The sequence below is a fragment of the Corythoichthys intestinalis genome, unplaced genomic scaffold, assembly GCF_030265065.1.
Source record: "Corythoichthys intestinalis isolate RoL2023-P3 unplaced genomic scaffold, ASM3026506v1 HiC_scaffold_24, whole genome shotgun sequence".
NCBI classification, from domain to species: domain Eukaryota; kingdom Metazoa; phylum Chordata; class Actinopteri; order Syngnathiformes; family Syngnathidae; genus Corythoichthys; species Corythoichthys intestinalis.
Window position 1 is genome coordinate 3,647,715 of NW_026651593.1, and position 24,684 is coordinate 3,672,398.

The 24,684-nt window shown below is 39.8% G+C and overlaps 1 long non-coding RNA gene across 1 annotated transcript; it reads left to right on the forward strand.

The window, feature by feature from the left end:
* The first annotated feature begins 5,805 nt into the window (after positions 1-5,805).
* Positions 5,806-10,587, forward strand: LOC130911281 (uncharacterized). Its single transcript, XR_009061996.1, has 3 exons — positions 5,806-5,899; positions 9,278-9,759; positions 10,086-10,587. It is a non-coding gene; the product is annotated as an uncharacterized LOC130911281 (long non-coding RNA).
* Positions 10,588-24,684: the final 14,097 nt, after the last annotated feature.

Here is a 24,684-nt window from a genome sequence, read left to right on the forward strand (position 1 = left end):
TGGACGTCCATGGCAGTCAATGGCATCGACATCCATATAGTCAATTGAATCCAAGAACATTGGCATCAATAGATTCGACATGCATGGCCGTAAATGGCAATGCAATGTAAAGTCCATTGGAAATCCTATTGAAAGTGAATGGGAACTTTTCCCATTAGAAATGAATGGGATAGTTTTTGGCAAATATCCGGGGAACCGTAAATTTTTTCCAAATTCTGTATACAACTTTTATGCCCCTCACCGTCCCGGAATTTTTGATGCCCAAATTATGTGATTTGGTCAAAAATTGTAGGACTAGATACATTTTGAAACTTTTTTTTTTTTCACGGAAAATTTCCGTTTACGGACGAACGGAAAAATTTTCGGGGCCATTTGTAAAGTTTCCTGTGTCACGCGAAAATTCCGGTCGTGCCGATACTTGAACGGTGCCGATCGGTCTAACGGTTCGGGCTGTGAAGCGCGCGTTTTTTTTCCATTCAAAATGAATAGGAAAGTTTTTGGCAAATTTCCGGGGAACCGTAAATTTTTGCCAAATTCTGTATACAACTTTTATGCCCCTCACCGTCCCGGAATTTTTGATGCCCAAATTATGTGATTTGGTCAAAAATTGTAGGACTAGATACATTTTGAAACTTTTTTTTTTTTTCGGAAAATTGCCGTTTACGGGCGAACGGAAAATTTTTCGTGGCCGTTTGAAAAATTCCCATCGTCGCGCGAAAATTCCGGTCGTGCCGATACTTGAACGGTACCGATCGGAGGTACGGTTCGGGCTGTGCGGCGCGCCGAAAAAAACGTCAACAATTTTTGACCTATAATAATAACTAGAAACTGCAATTTCGGGAGAAATTACACACCTTGGTCTTTCCTCTGTGGAGATACAGATCTTAGCCCCACTCAGGTCTATCAATAGAATGGATCATAATGCCAGTCATTGGCAAAAAACAAAGTAAAAGCCGTTAGAAATGAATGGGAGAATTGGACGTCCATGGACGTCAATGGCGGCACCTTTCATAATTGTTAATGGAATCGGGGAAGTTTGGGGGACACGTCCTAATGATATCTAGTCATTTTCTGTTGATTTTGGGAAAAAAAAAAAAATCCCATTGAAAATGAATGGGAAAATTTTTGGACGTCCATGGACGTCAATGGTATCAACTTACATAAGCGTCAATGGAATCCAAGTACATTGGCATCAATAGAATGAACAAACATGAAGAAATGCCATTGGAAATGAATGGGAAGTTTGGACGTCCATGGACGTCAATGGCATCACCCCCCATAAGCGGCAATGCAATCGGGGACATTTGGGGGACACGTCCTAATGATATCTAGTCATTTTCTGTTGATTTGGGGGAAAAAAAAAATTTCCCATTGAAAATGAATGGGAAAAATTTTGGACGTCCATGGACGTCAATGGTATCAACTTACATAAGCGTCAATGGAATCCAAGTACATTGGCATCAAAAGAATGAACAAACATGAAGAAATGCCATTGGAAATGAATGGGAAGTTTGGACGTCCCTGGACGTCAATGGCATCACCCTCCAAAAGCAGCAATGCAATCGGGGACATTTGGGGGACAGGTCCTATTGATATGTAGTCATTTTCTGTTGATTTGGGGAAAAAAAAAAAATTCCCATTGAAAATGAATGGGAAAAATTTTGGACGTCCATGGACGTCAATGGTATCAACTTACATAAGCGTCAATAGAATCCAAGTACATTTGCATCAATAGAATGAAAAAACATAATTAAATGGCATTAGAAATGAATGGGAAATTTGGATGTACATGGCCGTCAATGGCGGCGCCCTTCATAAGCGTCAATGGAATTGGACTAGTTTGGGGGACAAGTCCTTTTGATATCAGGTCGTTTTTTTGTTGATTTGGGGGGAAAAAAAATTCCCATTGAAAATGAATGGGAAAAATTTTGGACGTCCATTGACGTCAATGGTATCAACTTACAATGGAATCCAAGTACATTGGCATCAATAGAATGAAAAAACATAATTAAAAATAAATGGGAAATTTGGACGTCCATGGACGTCAATGGCATCACCCTCCATAAGTGTAAATGGAATTGGGGAAGTTTGGGGGACACGTCCTATTGATATCTTGTCATTTTCTTTTGATTTTTGGAAAAAAAAAAATTCCAATTGAAAATGACTTTGATGCGGGAGGTCGTAGGATCGAACCTCTGTCAATACCAAGTTAGCTTTTGTCAATGCCTGTATCACATACATGATAACTTTATATACATATCACACAACACTGCATTTAGCAGATGGATAGCTCAGTGTTAATATCGCTGACCTTGGTACGAGAGGATGGTGGTTCGATCCCCGGTCAGTTTCCTACTTTATGCGTATACCTCAGAGTGGATTGGACGTCGCCGACGTCAAAAGAGCGGATGACGCCAACGTCCATCGAGAGGACGGCGCCGACGATCAACGAACGGATGGTGACGACGTCCAACGAGCAAACGGCGCCGACGTCAAAAGTTAGCGCGAGAGGCTGACGTCACCGACGTCAAAAGAGCAGATGATGCCGACATCCCACGTGGGACAGTGACAACGTTCAACAAGCAAACGTCAAAAGTGCAGAATGCGATGTCCAAGACGTCAAAAGAGCAGATGACGCCGACGTCCCCGACGATCAACAAATGGATGGTGACGACGTCCAGCGAGCAAACGGCGCCGACGTCAAAAGTTAGCGTGAGAGGCTGACGTCAAAAGAGCAGATAACGCCGACAACGTTCAACAAGCAAAAGTCAAAAGTGCAGAATACGATGTCCAACGAGCGGACGTCACCGACATCCAAGACCTCAAAAGAGCAGATGACGCCGACGTCCATCGAGCGCACGGTGCCGACATCTCACGTGGAACAGTGACGACGTTCAACAAGCAAACGTCAAAAGTGCAGAATGCGCCGTCTAACGAGCGGACGTCACCGACGTCCAAAGTGCAGAATGCGCCGTCCAACGAGCGGACATCACCGACTTCCAAACTGCTGACGGCGCCGACGTCCAACGAGCGGACGTCACCGACGTCCAAAGTGCTGACGCTGCCGACGTCCATCAAGCGGACGGTGCCGACGTCCAACGTGGGACAATGACGACGTTCAACAAGCAAACGTCAAAAGTGCAGAATGCGCCGTCTTACGTCCAACGAGCGGATGGTGACGATGTCAAAAGAGTGGACGACGCCGACGTCCAAAGTTTGGCGACGTCCAACGAGCGGACGTCACCAACGTCCAAGACGTCAAAAGAGCAGAATGCGCCGTCTAACGAGCGGACGTCACCGACGTCCAAAGTGCAGAATGCGCCGTCCAACGAGCGGACATCACCGACTTCCAAACTGCTGACGGCGCCGACGTCCAACGAGCGGACGTCACCGACGTCCTAATTGCTGTCGCTGCCGACGTCCAAAGTGCTGACGCTGCCGACATCCAACATAAAGACGGCGCCGACTTCCAACGAGCGGACGGCGCCGACGTCCAATGAGCGGACGGTGATGACGTCCAACTAGCAAACGTCGCCGACGTCCAACATGCGGATGACGCCGACGTCCAGTCGACGAAGTCCAACGTGCGGATGACGCCGACGTCCCATAAATTCCCATTGAAAATGAATGGGAAAAATTTTGGACGTCCATGGACGTCAATGGTATCAACTTACATAGGCGTCAATGGAATCCAAGTACATTGGCATCAATAAAATGAAAAAACATAATTAAATGCCATTAGAAATGAATGGGAAATTTGGACGTCCATGGACGTCAATGGTATCAACTTAAATAAGCGTCAATGGATACCAAGTACATTGGCATCAATAGAATGAACAAACATGAAGAAATGCCATTGGAAATGAATGGGAAGTTTGGACGTCCGTGGACGTCAATGGCATCACCCTCCATAAGAGGCAATGCAATCGGGGACATTTGGGGGACACGTCCTATTGATATCTAGTCATTTTCTGTTGATTTGGGGGGAAAAAAAAAATTCCCATTGAAAATGAATGGGAAAAATTTTGGACGTCCATGGACGTCAATGGTATCAACTTACATAAGCGTCAATGGAATCCAAATACATTGGCATCAATAGAATGAACAAACATGAAGAAACGCCATTGGAAATTAATGGGAAGTTTGGACGTCCGTGGACGTCAATGGCATCACCCTCCATAAGCAGCAATGCAATCGGGGACATTTGGGGGACACGTCCTATTGATATCTAGTCATTTTCTGTTGATTTGGGGAAAAAAAAAATTTCCCATTGAAAATGAATGGGAAAAATTTTGGACGTCCATGGACGTCAATGGCAGCACCCTTCATAAGCGTCAATGGAGTTGGGGACGTTTGGGGTATACGTCCTATTGATATCTGGTCATTTTCTGTTGATTTGGAGAAATTTAGTTTTTTCCCCATTGAAAATGAATGGGAAAAATTTTGGACGTCCATGGAAGTCAATGGCGGCACCCTTCATAAGCGTCAATGGAATTGGGGAAGTTTGGGGGACACGTCCTATTGATATCTGGTCATTTTCTGTTGATTTGGGGAAATTTTGTTTTTTCCCCATTGAAAATGAATGGGAAAAATTTTGGACGTCCATGGCCGTCAATGGCATCGACATCCATATAGTCAATTGAATCCAAGTACATTGGCATCAGTAGATTCGACATGCATGGCCGTCAATGGCATCAATGCAATGTAAATTCCATTGGAAATCCCATTGGAAGTGAATGGGACTTTTCCCATTCGAAATGAATGGGATAGTTTTTGGCAAATTTCCGAGGAAGCGTAATTTTTTTCCAAATTCTGTATACAACTTTTATGCCCCTCACCGTCCCGGAATTTTTGATGCCCAAATTGTGTGATTTGGTCAAAAATTGTAGGACTAGATACATTTTGAAACTTTTTTTTTTTTCCGGAAAATTGCCGTTTACGGGCGAAGGGAAAATTTTTCGGGTCCGTTTGAAAAATTCCCATCGTTGCGCGAAAATTCCGGTCGTGCCGATATTTGAACGGTGCCGATCGGTCAAACGGTTCGGGCTGTGCAGCGTGCATTTTTTTTTCATTCAAAATGAATAGGAAAGTTTTTGGCAAATTTCCGGGGAACCGTAAATTTTTGCCAAATTCTGTATACAACTTTTATGCCCCTCATCGTCCCGGAATTTTTGATACCCAAATTATGTGATTTGGTCAAAAATTGTAGGACTAGATACATTTTTTAACTTTTTTTTTTTTTCGGAAAATTGCCGTTTACGGGCGAACGGAAAATTTTTCGGGGGATTTTGAAAAAGTCCCTGCGTCGCGCGAAAAATCCGGTCGTGCCGATACTTCAACGGTGCCGATCGGTGGTACGGTTCGGGCTGCGCGGCGCGCCGAAAAAACGCGGAGAATAAGATGAAGATATAATAAATAATAATAATAAGGCGAATAAAGTTGCAGAATAACAATACCTTGTTCTTTCCATAGGAAAGACCAAGGTAATAAAAAAAAAAAAAGTACAATAAAGTTGTACAACAACATAACCTTGTTCTTTCCTTCAGAAAGACCAAGGTAATAAGGCGAATAAAGTTGCAGAATAACAATACCTTGTTCTTTCCATAGGAAAGACCAAGGTAATAATAAGGCGAATAAAGTTGCAGAATAACAATACCTTGTTCTTTCCATAGGAAAGACCAAGGTAATAAGTAAGTAGTAATTTGGGGTTGGAGAACTTGCTTAACTTGATATATCCCAGTTAAGTCAAATTAGAAAAAATAATTTCTTGTTCCCAGTGTCCTTTGGGCGTTCTATCAGACATGCGCAGATCTGCCCTGCCCACTTTCGCGCTCTTTCCAACACCTTTCTCAGTTATTTTCGCCATTGTGGGTTTACTTGTCCTCAGCACACTGATTTGGTAAGTACATATTTTACTCTTTTGTAAACCGTCGATTTGTCTTGTTGTAGTGTAGTAGCCTGTGTGCTGCCAGGGAGGAGAAGTGTCAATTACATCAAATATCACCGCTAGCAAGCATGCTATATAACCGTGACAGGAACCTCATCATTTTCAGAAACAAATGTAGACTACAGTTTATGGTAGACTCCCATTTTATGCCGGCCGGCGTTTTGAATTCTTGACAGACGGGGCTCGTAACGTTTTTAGGCGATGGGAGAGGTTTTTAAAACCGATTTAAAACAGTTACCGAGCGGTTTTAAGTTAGCTAGACCGAGGGGAGGTTCGCTTCCTGTTTTAAAAATAAAAACACTAATTCTATCGTTAGCGGGTGTTTTATTTTGTGAAACTAACAGGAAGTGCCTTAATCACTACGGCTAGCTTGAGTAGCGCCGAATTTGCACGTTGTGGATCTAAACGGCTACTTTCTCACGTAAAAATGTTAGAAATGTCGATAAAGTGATTTATTTACAGAGTTAGTGCTAGAATTAAGTCAGCTTCAGCCTGTCTATTTCGGCTCAGGTAAGAGCTAAATGCACAGTCAGACCTTATGTGCGCCAACGTAATCGGTTCTTGCGTTGGAGCAGGGGTCCCCAAACTACGGCCCGCGGGCCGGCCGGATACGGCCCGCCTCCACAATTGGTCCGGCCCCCTGAACCCCCCCCAACCCCCCCCCCCCAATAGTGTTATTATTTCCTGGCTTTTTTCTGTGAAGAACCCAGACAGGGTTATTTGGTTATTACCTTGGTCTTTCCAAGGGAAAGAACAAGGTTATGTTGTTGTACAACTTTATTGTACTTTTTATTATTATTACCTGGGTCTTTCCTATGGAAAGTCCAGGTAGTGCTGTTCTGCAACTTTATTCGTCTTATTACCTTGGTCTTTCCAAGGGAAAGAACAAGGTTATGTTGTTGTACAACTTTATTGTACTTTTTATTATTACCTTGGTCTTTCCAAGGGAAAGAACAAGGTAATGCTGTTCTGCAACTTTATCGTACTTATTTTTATTATTATTATTATTCATCTTATTCTCCGCGTTTTTTCGGCGCGCCGCACAGCCCGAACCGCTGCACCGATCGGCACCGTTCGGATATCGAAACGTCCGGAATTTTTGCGCGACGATGGCTTTTTTAAAAAGGGCCCCGAAAAATTTTCCGTTTTCCCGCAAACGGCAATTTTCCAGATTTTTTTTTTTTTTTCAAAATGTATCTAGTCCTAAAATTTTTTGACCAAATCACATAATTTGGGTATCAAAAATTCCGGGACGGTGAGGGGCATAAAAGTTGTATACAGAATTTGGTAAAAATTTACGGTTCCCCGGTAATTTGCCAAAAACTATCCCATTCATTTCGAATGGGAAAAGTTCCCATTCATTTCAATGGGATTTCTATGGAATTTACATTGCATTGATGCCATTGACGGCCATGCATGTCGAATCTACTGATGCCAATGTACTTGGATTCTATTGACTATATGGATGTCGATGCCATTGACGGCCATGGACGTCCAAAATTTTTCCCATTCATTTTCAATGGGGAAAAAAAAAAATTTCCCCAAATCAACAGAAAATGACCAGATATCAATAGGGCGTGTCCCCCAAACGTCCCCAACTCCATTGACGCTTATAGGGGATGCTGCCATTGACTTCCATGGACGTCCAAAAATTTTTCCCATTCATTTTCAATGGGGAAAAAACTAAATTTCTCCAAATCAACAGAAAATGACCAGATATCAATAGGACGTATATCCCAAACGTCCCCAACTCCATTGACGCTTATGGGGGGTGCTGCCATTGACGTCCATGGACGTCCAAAATTTTTCCCATTCATTTTCAATGGGAATTTTTTTTTTTTCCCCCAAATCAACAGAAAATGACTAGATATCAATAGGACGTGTCCCGCAAATGTCCCCAATTGCATTGCTGCTTATGGAGGGTGATGCCATTGACATCCAGGGACGTCCAAACTTCCCATTCATTTCCAATGGCATTTCTTCATGTTTGTTCATTCTATTGATGCCAATGTACTTGGATTCCATTGACGCTTATGTAAGTTGATACCATTGACGTCCATGGACGTCCAAAATTTTTCCCATTCATTTTCAATGGGAATTTTTTTTTTTTCCCCAAATCAACAGAAAATGACTAGATATCAATAGGACGTTTCCCCCAAATGTGCCCGATTGCATTGCTGCTTATGGAGGGTGATGCCATTGACGTCCACGGACGTCCAAACTTCCCATTAATTTCCAATGGCATTTCTTTATGTTTGTTCATTCTATTGATGCCTATGTACTTGGATTCCATTGACGCTTATGTAAGTTGATACCATTGACGTCCATGGACGTCCAAAATTTTTCCCATTCATTTTCAATGGGAAATTTTTTTTTTTCCCCAAATCAACAGAAAATGACTAGATATCATTAGGACGTGTCCCCCAAATGTCCCCGATTGCATTGCCGCTTATGGGGGGTGATGCCATTGACGTCCATGGACGTCCAAACTTCCCATTCATTTCCAAAGGCATTTCTTCATGTTTGTTCATTCTATTGATGCCAATGTACTTGGATTCCATTGACGCTTATGTAAGTTGATACCATTGACGTCCATGGACGTCCAAAATTTTTCCCATTCATTTTCAATGGGATTTTTTTTTTTTTCCCAAATCAACAGAAAATGACTAGATATCATTAGGACGTGTCCCCCAAATGTCCCCGATTGCATTGCCGCTTATGGAGGGTGATGCCATTGACGTTCATGGACGTCCAAACTTCCCATTCATTTCCAATGGCATTTCTTCATGTTTGTTCATTTTATTGATGCCAATGTACTTGGATTCCATTGACGCTTATGTAAGTTGATACCATTGACGTCCATGGACGTCCAAAATTTTTCCCATTCATTTTCAATGGGAAATTTTTTTTTTTTCCCCAAATCAACAGAAAATGACTAGATATCAATAGGACGTGTCCCCCAAACTTCCCCGATTCCATTAACAATTATGGAGGGTGCTGCCATTGACGTCCATGGACGTCCAATTCTCCCAATCTTTTCTAATGCCTTTAACTTTGTTTAGTGCCAATGACTGGCATTATGGTCCATTCTATTGATAGACCTGAGTGGGGCTAAGATTTGTATCTCCACAGAGGAAAGACCAAGGTGTGTAATTTCTCCCGAAATTGCAGTTTCTAGTTATCTATTTAATTAATTGTGTTATTATTATTCATTATTATATGATATTATATTATGTTATAATTATTTTTATTTTATTTTGTTCCAAGAAGAATTCAGAAAGGGTTATTTAATTATGGCTTTCTGAAAAACAATAATTTTTATACATTTAGGCACTGCTGCAATCGTCACACTTTTTCTGTTACAAACTGACCCGGCCCCTCATCAGAGAAGGGAAAAGTCATGTGGCCTTCACAGGAAAAGGTTTGGGGACCCCTGCTTTAGAGTGTTTGTCATCTGCCCTTCCATTTGCTTTTCTTCATGTGCAGTGCTCCCCCTCCATGTTTGATCAAACTGCACTGATAATTTGAAATTGTTTTAAAATGCATTAATCGCAAAAATCAGAGGACTAGATCACATTTCCCCCTGTTATTTCACCACTTTAACTTTGGTCTAACCTAATATAGGAATACAGATAGAAAGAGTGCAGAGATCACACTCGACGCCATAACAACCTGGTGTGTTTAAGGTTGGTCATTTATGTGCCTATATTTTGAAATTGTTGCCTTAATTTTGTGTTCTTTTTCACCATCCCCCAATCAGGCTGAAGCAAATGGTCAAAAGTCCACACATACCTCAGTCTCAGCAATTACAGGTATGTTTCATACACTGATCAATGAATCATTTAATATTTGTATTTGTTTCATGGGTTGGGATAACAAACATGCATGAATGTTTTTACAGATGGATTAAGAAATTAATTGTACATCTCAATTTGAATGTTCAAAAATAATCAATTACGTTAATTTAAAAATAACTCATTGTTAAACATTTTAGTTTGTGAATATTAAAATAATTTATTGCAGATTTTAATTTGTGATTAAAAATAATTGGACATTTTAATTTGTGACTGTTAAGAAAAAATGTAACTTTTTTTTTTTCTAACAAGTTCTCAATGCTGAAATTATCATGTCTTTTCAGGTCAACCAAAGCAGTATTCTCTAATGCAGTGGACTTGCAAGTACTGCACATTTTCTGCTGAAAAGAGCCTACTTGCTTAAGCATTACCGCTTAAAACATGGATACCACACTCGGACATCCCTACTCCCATGTCTTCATAAGGACTGCCTCTGCACATTTAAATCTTTTAATGCACTCAAAGTACACCTATCGACATGGCACTCTCAAAAAGATGCAGGCAAAAGTGGAGAAACTGCATTTGACCGTCAGTTGTGCAACTTTGTGGAGCCCTGCTCAGAAGCAGACTTCTTTACCCATTTGCGAGGACATCTTAAGCTGAGGCAAATGGTTACTTGCCCATATCAAGACTAACTTTCAGAGCAGTATTTATTCGACCTTCACTGCACACAAAAGCAAAGAAATGTGAAATGTGTTTGAGCCATAGTGTGGGTAGGACATTTGTGTCTAAATCATTCAATCCCAATAAAAGTTGCTTTAATAAAAAAAAAACTTATTTTTAATCAAAGAAAAAGAACCTTTTGCAAAAATATATATATATTTTTAAATATATATTTTTTTTATTGACGTGTCCCTTTTTTTTTAAAGGAAAAAGTTTAAAACTTTTTTTTTAAAGTGGAAAAAGTTTTGAACGCATTTCTTTTTTTCTTTTTGAAGTGGAAAAGGTTTTAAAGGCACTTTTTTTTTCCGATTGAATCATTTTGACACAAAGATACGACTTCAACGCTACTTCCGACATGTTTGAGTGGCAGGTGACTACACCAATGGCATAAAAGAATGACTAATGGCCACCAGGGCTCCATCGAGCCATCGGACTCTGCTCAAGTCCAAGCCGAAACTAGGGCACTGGTACGGGGGGGTGACATCGGCATCTCACCGGAGTGCCCGCGCTGGTATGGTGCGCTGCTGCTTAATGTGATTCAAGAGGGGAACTTCACCCACTGCCCTGACGTGACGGTTGGCAATCGGGGTCCAACCGCAGTGTCGCGACGCGCCGGTATGGGAGTGGCCGACGAGTGGCCCGACACTAGCCTGCCCAGTAGCCCGCGCCGGGAGCCCCGTCGCTTCGGCCTCCGCGCCGGGGTAGTGATATCGGGGTCCGCCAGTGTGCCGCAACAGGGCACCGTACCATCGCCGGCACACCGGTGAGATGCCGATGTCACACCCCCGTACCGGTGCCCTATTTTCGGCTTGGACTCGAGCAGAGTCCGATGGCTGGATGGAGCCCTGGTGGCCATTATTTTTGCTTCCTGCTTTTATGCCATTGGCGTAATCACCTGCCACTCAAACATGTCAGAAGTAGCGTTGAAGTTGGATCTTCGTGTCTAAATGATTCAACCGAAAAAAAGTGCCTTCAAAACTTTTTCCACTTCAAAAAAAAAAGTGCCTTCAAAACTTTTTCCACCTTAAAAAAAAAAAAAAAAAAAATTAAAACTTTTTGCTTTTCAAAAAAAAGTCACACGTCAATTAAAAAAAAAAAAAAAAAAAAAAATCAAAAAAATATTTTTGCAAAAGTTTTTTTTTTCTTTGATTAAAAATAGTTTTTTGATTGAAGCAACTTTTATTGGGATTGAATCATTTGGACACAAATGTCCTACCCATAATATGGCTCAAAAACAAAAAGGATTGCTTCGATCAAAGAAAACAGTTTCAATGAAAAATAAAGCGTAAATTTCTGAGTCTCAAATATTTTTTCACATTCAAACCTTTTTTTCTACAATTGTTTTTTTTTTTTTTTTTTTTTTTTTGAGGAAAAAGCTTAATATGAAATTAGAATTTAAATAAAAATAAGACACATATTCTTGGTAAGATTTTAGGTTTCTCAGGTGTATAACTCCAGTACACGTTTTGCATTTACTCTTTTAGTGATGTGAAAAAAACAAAGTATCTTGTTTACTGTATCAGGTGTTAAAGTGAAATTTGAATTTGAACTGAGTTGTGTGTTTTAAAAAGAGTTCTGTATTTTTATGTTTATTTTATCACTGCTGCACAGTTTAAACCATGGCACAATGTTGATTGTAGTTCCAGTTTTGATCACTAATATTGTTGGAGAAATCAGAACTGTTAGCTTTACCAGAGCTCAAGCTCATGTTGTAATGGGAAACTAGTTTGACGCCATGTCTTCAATGCTGAGTTAATGTCCTGAAATTATGATAATAGGATCTCGCCTGTTAGTCTTTGGAAATTACAGGATAGGAGTGGACATTGATGCAGTTCAGGTATTATTCAGTAATTTCTGTAGCAAAAGGTTATTTTAGGTACTTATACTTTGTATGAGGTGCAAAATGTTTGCAAAAGTAGGTTTATAATTAATCCACTGATTGTTCATTGATACTGAGCATTAACCAAACACCGTTCAGCCTGCCAGGAGCCAGTGTCTCTCATTAAATGCACTTTTGAGCATTTTAAAGTAAATTTTAATTCCATTGAATTAATCCAATGAGTGTTCTCCATTTATTGTGTTTTGGGGGTCATTACTGTTAGATAATGTGTTTTTAATGAAATTAGTATGTGCAGATGTAATTTCTATAGTTGACCTGAATATGATGGGAGTACTGTACACTCAAAATAAACAAGTTACTGTAATCCAGTTATTTTAGTTAGTTTGAGTACTGCCAACTCAATAAAAACAAGTGACTATAATCCAAATTTTTTAAGTTAATTTGAGTACTGCCAACTCACAATAATTAAGTTAATCAAATCTAATTCATCTAAGTCAACATAAATTAATTTTTTTAAGGCAGCAAGTTTGCATATATTTTTTTAGTAAAGTCAACTTTTAATATTTTACAGTGTAGGGATCCTGACGGAGGAGCTAGGGTAAGGGAAGTCTTTAGAACCAACTTCCCTTGGATAAATGCCAATGACCAGCTCAATAGGCAACATTGGCTGTCTACCGAACAATAATATGTGGGGGATACCCTGTCGCGTCATTTTTTTGTACAATCATAGGTATGTGTTAAGGCAGGGGTTACCAAACTACGACCCGCGGGCCGGATACGGCCCGCCTCCACATTTGGTCCGGCCCCCTCAACAATTTTTTTTCTTAATTGTGTTATTTATTTCCTGGCTTTTTTTCTGCAAAGAACCCAGAGGGGGGAATTTGGTTATTATCTATTTAATTAAGTGTTATTATATTATATTATATTATAATTTTATTTACTTTTGTTTCGTGATGAATCCAGAAAAGGTTATTTGATTATGTCTTTGGGAAGTCCTCGCCTAGCATATGCGATGGCCCTTGGGCGGTCTCCCTGCTCTTGATAGAGCATACCCCACAACCCATCACGGCAGGCATCTGTATGCAAGATATATGGAAGCTGTGGGTCTACAAAAGCAAGAATTGGGGCTGAAGTTAGTTTCTCTATTATCGTTAGAGATGCTGTCTCACACTCGGGAGCCCACTGCTCGGCCAAAGACTGGTTGGAAGTGCAAGCTACTTGGGATGCCTCACATTTGTAAATCTTCCCTTGTGTCTTTGGTGAGTGATAATTCATGAGACGATTGAGGGGTTTCGTTATCTAGGAGAATCCCTCGACAAAACGTCGATAGTAACCCGCAAAGCCAGGGAAAAAATTCAGGTCTTTGAGAGTAGATGGGTGTGGCCAGGTTTTCAAAGCTGAGATTTTATCCGAATCAGTATGAACTCTATGAGCATTCACAACATCCCCCAAATATTTAACTGAGTCTCGGAAAAAAAACACTTTTCTGGAAATGATTTTCATAAATCTGTTTTCGTGCTTCGGGCATTTGTGGCATTTTTTCACCTAAATCAAGAAAAAATTGCTTTCAACTAAGGTTTTGAACAATATATTTTCTTGAATAAAGAACATTTCTGACAAACAAGCTTTTTAAAAAAAAATAGGGAGGTGTGTTTCTGCAGTGTAAGACTCCACAAAACCTATGATGATGATGAATATTAGTATTGTTATATAATCATAACCTTGGCCAATGTCTAGGTTGGAAAAAAAAAAGTCACAAAATATGAACATTAGCAAAATATGCATTTATTACAGTGAATGAATTGATAATTTCACATTTATTACAGTAAATGAATTGATAATTTCACGAACAAAAGTACAATCATGATTGACGGATGTTGTTTTTAAAATAAACAAAATTAGTAGTAGTCGATAAACCTGTCAGTCTTACATCCATTGATTGCGTTACGTATACAGGAAAAGCAACTTTAAAACATTTTTTAGATGAAGCCATATCTGTTTGTAGTTTCTGCAGCTACAACTTGAATTTCAAAGTATTTAGCGATGTGGACCGCAGTATCTGTCACATTTTATCAGCCGTGAGATTTAGCTGACATGCTTCGAGACCCTCAATCGACTCTTCCGTGCGAACTTCGGGTCCGCGACACATACGCCATTCTTTCAACATCTATACGACTACCTCATCCAGATTGGTTGGATCTCTCATCCAGATACAACCCACTTTACTTTCATTCATACCCAGCTTTCGTCCAAAACTTTGTCAAATTTGACCGATATTCCTTGCAATCACACTTGTGGGACCGTACAGCTTGTCTGAAGAGGACTAGAAAGAGGGGAAAAATGTACAATATTGTTAAAAATAAGACTCGAATATAACATTTTCAGGATTTTATTGAAGTTGAACTGTTGACTAACTTTTACGCCAAACCCCAAAATCCAATAGATAAACTTTATACCTTTCATTCATTCGTCTTCCATGCCGCTTATCCTCTCGAGGATCTTGGGGTTGTTGGAGGGTACACCTTGATTTGGTTGCTAAGTATTCGCAGAGCACAACGAGACATACAACGGTTTACGCATGCACTCATACCCAAGGACAATTTGAAATATTTGATCGGGCTTCCGTGCATGTTTTTGGATTGTGGGAGGAAAACAGAGCACCTGGAGAAAACACTGAAAGGCCTGGGTTGAATCATTGTTCTTGAAACTGTAAGACCGACATGCTATTCACTCTGTAACCGTGCCGTCGACGTCAATCACTTTAATTGAAGAATATAAGTTAACAAAAAATGTTCTGACTATTGACCACGAATAAAATTACACACACATTGTGGAAAACATGTACACGTTATAATCATTGCAATTTGATAGCTGACTGAACACACACGCACGCACAAAAGTAAGAGTACGCACATAAAGCGGCGAGCGTTTAGCCCATCAGATCAGTGCCAGAAAGGTAAAAACAGCAAATGTGATTGTTTCATCAAAGACTTACGATATAGACCCTAACAAAATTAGGCACTGGTGGGTGAAGCTGTAGCAATTCCTTCCAACCCGAGTCAGAGTCTTTACCGGTTAAAACTTTTCACAGGACGTAGCAGGGTTGACTTAATCGTCTGGTAGCAGGAATAGGCATGAGGAAGGGAACTAAGCCGCGCTGTTTCTCTCAGTTTTTAATTTTTAGGCAGCATTTGTTCCAGCAAAAACAAAATAATGCGAATAACGATCAGTACCGTTGTAAAAAGGTGTTGTATATTGTTCAGCAAACTGTTAAAAAAAAAAAATCCTCCTAGTGTAAGCCTTCATGTAAGATGCACGGTATCTATAAAATATAAGCAAATCTAGATATTTAGCTAGTTGTTGGGGGATGTATGACTGACCTAAGGGTTTGAGTACCTGACCACCCAGTGGGGGTCAACATGGCGGCAGACAACAAAAGAGTGTCTTCTTTCTGAATAATTAGTCGGCTTGTGTGATGTGTTTGGTTTGAGGAGGCTCAAGCTGGGCTGCTGCCCCAGCAAAGTGCGCGCGCTAAACTGAGCCAGGTTAATTGTCCATGGGAACGTATCACCTGGTGGGAATGCGAATCAAAGACAACAGGAAAACATGAACATTTTCACAATGTAAACGTGTAGATAGCTAAATGAATGGATTTTCACAATGTAAACGTGTAGATAGCTAAATGAATGGGTTAAACGGTACTTTTAAGCAGCTTTTGCAAGCGCGCCATCTCAACGTCTTTGTCGAACAAGTCGCCAAAACTGTTGTCGTCGCGAAGAAACCTCTTGATGTAGGCTATTGCCTGATGGTGGCGCTGCGACGCCTACGCCCGAGTCGGTTCCACCGTCTCCGCCTTGAGTATTTTTGTTTTAAAACCTACCGAAGACGGAATAAGTGTTGCAACAGCGTTATAGTATTTGTATCTCCTCGGCATTGCAGTCTTACTCGCAAAAAGTCCACAACGTAATATAACAAAGCATCATATTCTGACAAAACATGGGACAGTAGAGAAATGTCGGCCAATGTAGGTGGTCTGTACGTTGTAGGGCAAAGATGGCTTAGATGCAATCAAACGCAAGCAAAGAAAAAAAAGTGGTAGGGGGAAAAAAAATAAATAAATAAAAAAAAGACATTTAAAATGAGCACTGCCTATGTTTAAAATCTCCATGGCCATGGGATTGTGAAACATGCTTCCTTTGTCCGCATATGTTCTAAAGTCAGACGTGCAATATTTGGGCTATAATTTGACTTAGACATTATCACAGAAAAGCTGCTACTGTATAATATACATATTTTCAGGTCATTCTCTTTAAATGATCACCATTCAAAAAAGTAAATACAAGCACTGGGACTGAAATTCTTTTACATAGTGCGAATGTGACTTGGTTGTGTTTTATTGTCGTAATTCATGTTTTTTATGACATATTAAAAACATCTGCAATTACTCCAATTAAAAAACAAAAGCTTTTGTAGGAAAAAAGTATATCTTCTGTGTCTTCAATAACCTAGCTAATGGATGTCTTAAAAGAAAAAAAAAATCCATGTTGATGAAGGTACTTCAGGATGTCTTTAAGTATTTATCATTCAAGTAACTGTAAAGTTTACCTACTTATTGTGGTTATGCAAAAAAAGTAATTCATAAATTGCGTTACGAAAACAGTTAGAGCCTGGCGTCTGAGACTACAGCTGAAGTTTTTAAAAAGACTAATTTAAACTGCTAAATGATGTGGATGTAATAAAAATACATATAGTTAGTTCTATATCAAAACAAAATAAACAGAGGTTTTGAGGAAGAAGAAAAACAATGACAATCTTTAAGTCTTCAGCAAGCTATGAAATGGGTAAAAATCAGAGGCCTTACTAGCATACGGAATACCCTTGCCTGTCCCCTTGTTTAAATTAACCCTTCAAATGTTGTAACTAGTTGGGGGGTGTTTCGCGGGTCCTAACGGTGGGGGGTGATGGTGCCGTTTGTGTTAAATGAATAGTTTTAAGGCTAAAGTATTTTCAAATTATTTTGTGTAAATCCTATCAGTGAGAAACACGACTCATCATCAAACTGCGCATTCGTATGCTCATTAACAAAGCTGGTATGTAACTACCTTACTCTTATTTGAATAGAACTTAGTAAACATAATGTTTTAATTAACTTGGATTGGCTCTGGTATGAGCTAAGTGTATGGAAGTAGTGCTAGCTTTTAGAATAGGAAAGGACAGAAGGTTGAAGTTGGTCTGACAAATTCCCTCATCGTTGTTCAGAAACTTACAGTATGCTTTTCGAGGTACCGTATTTGTTGCTTGTTGCACTTTTCAAGTGAAAACGTTTGCCTTGCGTAAGAGCACATATTATGCACTTACAAACCGATTTTGTTTTCCAAGAGAAGGTATACCAACTGTATAAGATGTGGAATCATTTCTTAGGATGTGGAATGGATGAATATATGCACAAAACAAATGCGTACTGCACTTAAGTAATGTTCATGAAATCCTTTGAAATAACAATAGTATCATTGCAGATATTTTTAAATATATAATTGTCTTGGGCTCTGAAGCCTTCCTGTATTCTATGTTAATTTGCTTGCTTGGCCCTACCTTTGCCTTCCCCCTGTCCCCTTGTCGAAATTAACACTCCAAATGTTTTATCTAGTTGCACGTGTTTGTGGATCGGTATTTGATCTGAACTTACTCATATTGCTGACTAAACTCTTTAAAAACTTACAAACTACAAAATTATTACGTTATCATAAATTATCGTACATTTTTTAATTATACATAGTTTGGGGACAATGCGTTTTGAAGTCTGTAGTGAATCCTACGAAATTCCCCCAGATATACTAATGTTAACAGAGTCAGTTTGTAACACCTCAGATGGAGTATTCTTTTATATTCAATATTTTATGTTTTACTTTTGAAGGGGAAACGATATCGTCATCGCACACACCATATAACTGTTTGCATTAGTCTAACACATATATAGTCTAACACATACATATGGTACAGGTTTTCGTAGGCACCGTCTAACTGTTTGCATTAGGCTAACACACGTAATATAATTAATCAGGAAATGTGTATCATTTTCATATTTACGGTAGGACTACACTACTAATATAAAATAAATAGCACACCATAGTTTAATGAGAAGAAATAGAGATACACAATGCCGTCTTATCACAAGAGTGACGCACATACTCGGGGAATCTGCTCTCAGCAAACTCCAAGGACAAAGCGCTTTGTCCTAAAACAAGCACCACCAGCCCGGACAGCAAAGTTGATAGCGGGCGTCCCAATCCGCGCACGAACCTAAACCGCCCAAAACCGGCCACAGCGGGGGCGGCCCCAAAGCAACGCCCAGAAACGCCTTCGACGAGACCCGCGTCAGCAAAGACTTCAAAAAGACTGGACACTGAGATAAGACAGATTTTCTTCTGCTCGGAAACATGTAGCCTTGTTTTGGATCCAGAATTGTCCCTCCGTCGTCTGTTTTTGCCTTGTCTTTGACCATTGTCGACGAATAAATTGTCAACCTGTTTTCGGCGAGTGTTCTTCAAGCTTTTGAAACATGGAGTCAGTGTGCAAAGGGTTAACACAGGAACGCGCGGAGTTTAGCTTCCTCCGTAGCCTGGCTCCTCGGGGGAGTCAGCGACGGAGCACATTTCCGTTCTGTTGCCGGCCTCCCCGTGCAGTTTGGGCTGGGAGGACTAAATTCCTTCAGTTGGTGACCCGACGTGATGGTTTGACGACGTGATAGGCCCAGACGACGGAGGGGATGGACGAACGGCTGCGGAAGAGTCAACTGGAGCCCTTTTAGGTGCACCGCTAAAAGCCGAAAAGGTAAAAAGACGTTTTGTCACAATTTAAGGCGGGTGAAAGTTGGCTTGAAGCGACCTTCGACCATTTTGTGTTTTGTCTAACTGTGATTTGTGCATTCGGTTGAAGGAATAAGGGGAAACAAGTGTAGTGTAACATCAGTCTTCATTAGTCTTAGCACTAGAGGGGTAGATTCAGAAAGAGTGCAACATATACGCCATGCGTCGCGTAGTTTAGGCTGGGCGAAGAAAAAAAAAAAAAAAAAAAAAAAAAAAACAGGACAAGCTTAGGTTATTAGGAAGCGGTGTCCCCGGAGCCTCATTAAATTGCGAGAAACTTAACAACACAAAAGAGGTTGTGAGCCGCTGCCTGCGCCTGTCGCGCGCACTTGCGCGCGCACGTCTATGTGCGCTCGCAACCGCGCGACCCTCTCCATTCCTTTCCTACATACTAAAATACTATAATTATATCACAAATACTAAATAAAATGCTAAAATAAATATGTAAGAGGATCCTGCTAAAATAAAAAATAAAAGAACAATAATTTAGAAAATACTAAAAAAAAAAAAAAAAAAAAAAAAAAAAAAAAACACTCTAAGACTAAAAACTAAAAAACCATTAGCCAGTTACTGGCTACTCATTCCTAAATATTAAATAAAAGAACAATAATTTAGAAAATACTTAAACACCAATCTTCCGTGAACACCAGACCCCCACCCCTTTATCAACTTCACCCTCCCCACTCGCGCTTCCCAACCACAGGTTGGGACACAGCGTTTCCCTCCCGCTCAGGCTGGTTGGCTCCTAGACAACAGGTTGTTGTTTCCCGATTTGATGTGGTGGGACATACGTAATATATACATGCGCATGTATGCATATACATACAAAGATATGTGTATGGGATAGATATGGGCATGTATATTTGAGTATAGAGTAGATGCGACGACCCACTTTTTAAGTTAGATGAGGGGTCTGTTACGCGCAATATGTGTATGCATTTATATGTATATTTAGAGGTATACATATAAATTTGGATAGACATATACTTGTCCTGAAGGTTGTGGTGGTTTGGCTGGCGGGCAGCGTCAGGCCGGGCCAAAGCCACTGGGACTGGAACGTAGCGGTTCCGCACCTCAGGGCTGACGAGTCGGAGGTTTGAGAGCTGGGTTGTGGAGGCCCTAGGAAGTGGTCCCCCCTTAAAAAAGAATAAAGGTATTAAGCCCGCTGTTGGAAGTGACGCCCAACAGCAAAGAGGGCCTCGCTGCTTGCGGTAAGCAGAACAATAAACATGGCCATGAACACATTCGCCCAGCGGAGATTTAGGTCAGGGACCCGTGACAAATGGCTATATGAATGCGCCAAGGAGGGCTGTGAGGGTACAGGGAAGAAATTAGACGAGTTGTTGTGTCGTGTAGTCTCTTGTTAAAGTAAGTGGACGTTTTGTTTTGCTTAGTGTTGTTCGAAATGAAGCCGAAAAAATAGGAAGCGCCCCTGTTAACGTTCTGGGAGACAGCCGTTGGCATGGCGCCTGGAGTTGGGCTATCTGATTAGAAAAGAACACTGTGTTCAAAATAAGGAGGGCGGGCCGTCGGTGGCCCCTATTTGCAACATGGGGTCCTCGACGGCATCCGCTGGGTTGTTTGCCAAAATTGATTATAAGGGGAGGCTAGAATTGAAGCTGGGAATTTTCCAGTCCTTGTTTAACATTTTAAGATAAAATTGAGAGCCAAAAAAGGGACAATATGTAAAAAATTATAAAAAATCAGTAGATCTGATTAGAAAAGGAACACAGTGTTCAAAATGAGGTGCGCGGGCCGATGGGCGGGAGGCCCCTCTTGCTCTTGTTCAGGCCAAGCAGAGCAAGGAGGGCTGAAGTCCCTGGATGTTTGGTAAAGTTATAGATTTAAAAAAAAAAAAAAAAAAAAGCTTTTTCTAACAAGAAGATTTTTACTCACAAAAGAATGTAGAGAAACAAAAGAATATTAAAGTGATGCGTTCAACCACGAACTTACAATTATTAGAATAACAAACATGCAAACCGAACCAGCAAAGAACACCTTAAAATTAGTAACGGGGAATTGATATCATGGCTCGCTTCTAGTATGACGAATAGTTTGAAATGTAATTTTTAGGGGATTCAAGCATGATGAATATGGGGAAAGTGTCACTTTTGGATCACATGTTGATAGAATTGGCTGTCGTGAATTCAGCTGGGATCCAAAGAACAACAGGATAACTTTATTGATTTTAGTTTTGATATAAGAAGACAATTAAAATTGAACTAATTTTTGCTGTTATGAAAATAGAGTAGGAAATAAGTGGCCAACTTTGTCGAGACAGGCCATGACCAAAGTTAATTGACAAATTATCAAATAGGGGGCCACAATAAAACATGTAACAATGCAATATAAGAATTGTAAATATTTGAGCTAATTGACATTCATAACACCCCTTAAAGTAACTAGAACATCTTTGAAAAAAAAAAAAAAAAAAAGCAAATGGTTCTTTCATAACACTTATCACGATTCCAAATTTACATCGGAGATAACGTTCCCAGAATGAGATAAATAGTAAGTCTTATTAGTTTTTATTTTTATCTTAACTTGGATATTTTCTTTTCATTGTTGACACTTGAAGGAAATAATTTCATTTAGTATATTTTCTTTTCCTTTTGCACTTTCGTAAAACTGATTTTGGAGTTATTTTGTAGTTCCGTTTAATTTGGAGTCTATAGAAGCTAATTTAAGTTTGAGATGCCTTGCCTAAAGGGTTAAAGTTTAGGAAAGAGCAAAGTTTTAAAGTGGGTCATCTCAAGCTCAAGTCTCTGGTTGTTTTGGTAAAACAATAGATAAGACAGTCCTTCCCTAGCCACTATTGACTCCCGGAAGAATGCGGAGGGAGAATCTCCTATATGTGTTAATTTTGATATACGGGACAATGTAAAAGTGGATTTAGGTTTTTAAAAAGACTTGAAAATGCCAGATTTCACTAAAATATAATCTTTTGGGTCACCTGCGGATAGAATTGGGCTATCCTTGCAAAAAAGAAATCAAGAAATGAATAAAATAAAATAGAAAAGGGGAATAAGACATTTTCACCAATTTCATGATCTGGGATGAAAAGACAAGACCAATGTAGGTAAATTTTGTGCTTTGAAATTATAGGGGAAATTAGCAACCAATTTTTTAAGAGAAAGACCACAGTAGGAATCGAATTAACAAATTACATAAGAGGGGAGGAATTAAATTTGAGAACGTAAACAAACACGGGCATCGTGCCAAATGCAATTTATTATGCTGGGGAAGTTGCTTATGTTAAAAGTTAAGAATAATACTCGAACGATACAACGATAATGAGACAGAATCTAGAGATGAGTTAATTTAATTTCAGAATACCTTTCCAAGTCTACTGCCTATAAATACAATTTCCCCAGTATAAGACAATTTTTATGTTTTCATTTTGGATTTTTGTTCTTGATCTTTTGATGAATTACTCTCATGTGATATTTTTCCATTCCTTTGGACACCTTTATGGAACAGATTTTTATTTTTAAGGACTTGAATAATATTTAAAAAAAAACAAACAAAAAAAGGAGGAGTGGAGAAAGTGTTGTTTAGTTCCATGTCTGTGCTAACTGTATTTTTCATATTTTTTTAGAATTTTTTCTAAAAATTCTATTCATCTATTTCTATTCTTTTCCATTTTTTATAAAAAGTCAAACTGGTTGACTTGCATTTATTCTATTGATCCTATTCACTGGTTTGTTATTTTGCAATTATTTTCGGGGGACCTAATTGTTTCACAAAAGGGGAGAAAGATACATATTTTGAATGACATAAGGAACAAAGGAAAAGGCATCACTTTCCAAGACATAAATATTTTAATTATTGCTGAGTGGCTTTGTTTGGGATCTGAATTGGACATGAGGGGTTTGTAAACTGGAAATAATAAGACATATAAATGTTTTTGTGTTGATTGTTGCAATGGGAACCATTGAACAGTTTAAACGTGTAGTAGACAACCACACACCGTAGAAATGAATGTACAACTCCCATCCTTTGACAAAATGATTCCTTGTGACTAGGGTTGTTGACGATCAATATTATTAAGCTTATTGGTAAAAAAAAAAAAAAAAAGGAGTTTGAATCTCAAATGATGGCATTTAGACCACCATAGGGGATAGTTTTTGATTTGGTCTAGATAATTGGGGTATCACACAAGCTGATGTAACTTGGGAATGATAACATGTACTGGGTATTCATAATGCACTTTGAGTAGTAGCTATGAGTGATATAGCCATGCTTACAATTGCAATTGTGGGCATGGCTAGAGGGGGTTAAGTGGGCCAAGATAACACCAACATTATTACTGAAAGTTAATATGGATGCGGACAACTGTAAATTCTTATTGACCTGTACAGTCTGTTCAACTCTAAACATACAGTTCTTAGGCCCAACAAACAGTAAATTATTATAAACATAATACTATTCATAATCTCACTTAGCTTTAATAGCACGACATATTTTAGGAGCACGCAGAGGCCATTACAACGATCTAAAGTTTTCCCTGACCACATTGTTTCCCAAAAGATTTCAAGGTTTAAGGATAATAATCTGCCACATCACATGTTGGAGTTTTGAGACTGGTGCGGTTGGGACGTTTCAGGTGGTAAGGTTACAAATAGGCCCAGTTATGATAAGTAAGTATGACAAATTGTCTATTCTTAAGTTTATCCTTATTTCTGTTTATCGATCCCCTGAAACACCAGATGTGTATGTTGACAGGATGGGAGGACATTCGCCCTGAACGCTAGCAGGGCTGGGACTGGGTGTGACAAGCGGAGCCATCGCACCGGCACACGGACCACCGGTTGCGCGGGTGGGAGAAGGGATCGCCAATGGTTGGAGGATCAAAGGTTTGATTCCAGACCCCACCTATTCCCTCAGGGCTGTGACCGCGGTACCGCACGAGCCGTGAGCTGGTGGCTGTGTGAGAACAGGTGCTCACAAAATAATGGTTCATCGCCAAGGGACAGCCGTCACGACTGTCCCCACGGTTTTATACTCACCCCAGCTGACGATGCTGTGTTTCGTCGGGGTGAATGTTTTCCGGTCTTTTTGAATTTGAGAAAGTATTTAAATGTTAGAGAGATTACCGTGCCTCAGACGTCTCGACAAGCATTAGGAAAAAAACTAAAACATGTGAGTACGTGGCATATTTTAAGTACACCACATAGTCCCAGATGTATTTGATTAAGATTCTTTACTTTTATTATTTTATTTTCACTTTCTAATGATTAACTTTCCTGTAGGTACCGCATTATATTTTAGACACCTTAAGCTCATTGTTTGTGTTCTACACAAAGGCAAAGTCGTTCTATGCTTTAATTAGGGAGTGTTTTAAAATATGTTGGAGGCTCTGTATTCTTTTGAGTTGAACAGATTACAGCTACACTAGGATCCACTAGGGTGGGGGGCAACCATGACGGATCCGGACTGGGAGAAAATAAACAAATTCCCATACGACCCATGCCCTAGGAAGCGACAATTGATTATGGAAATAAATAGGTTTAG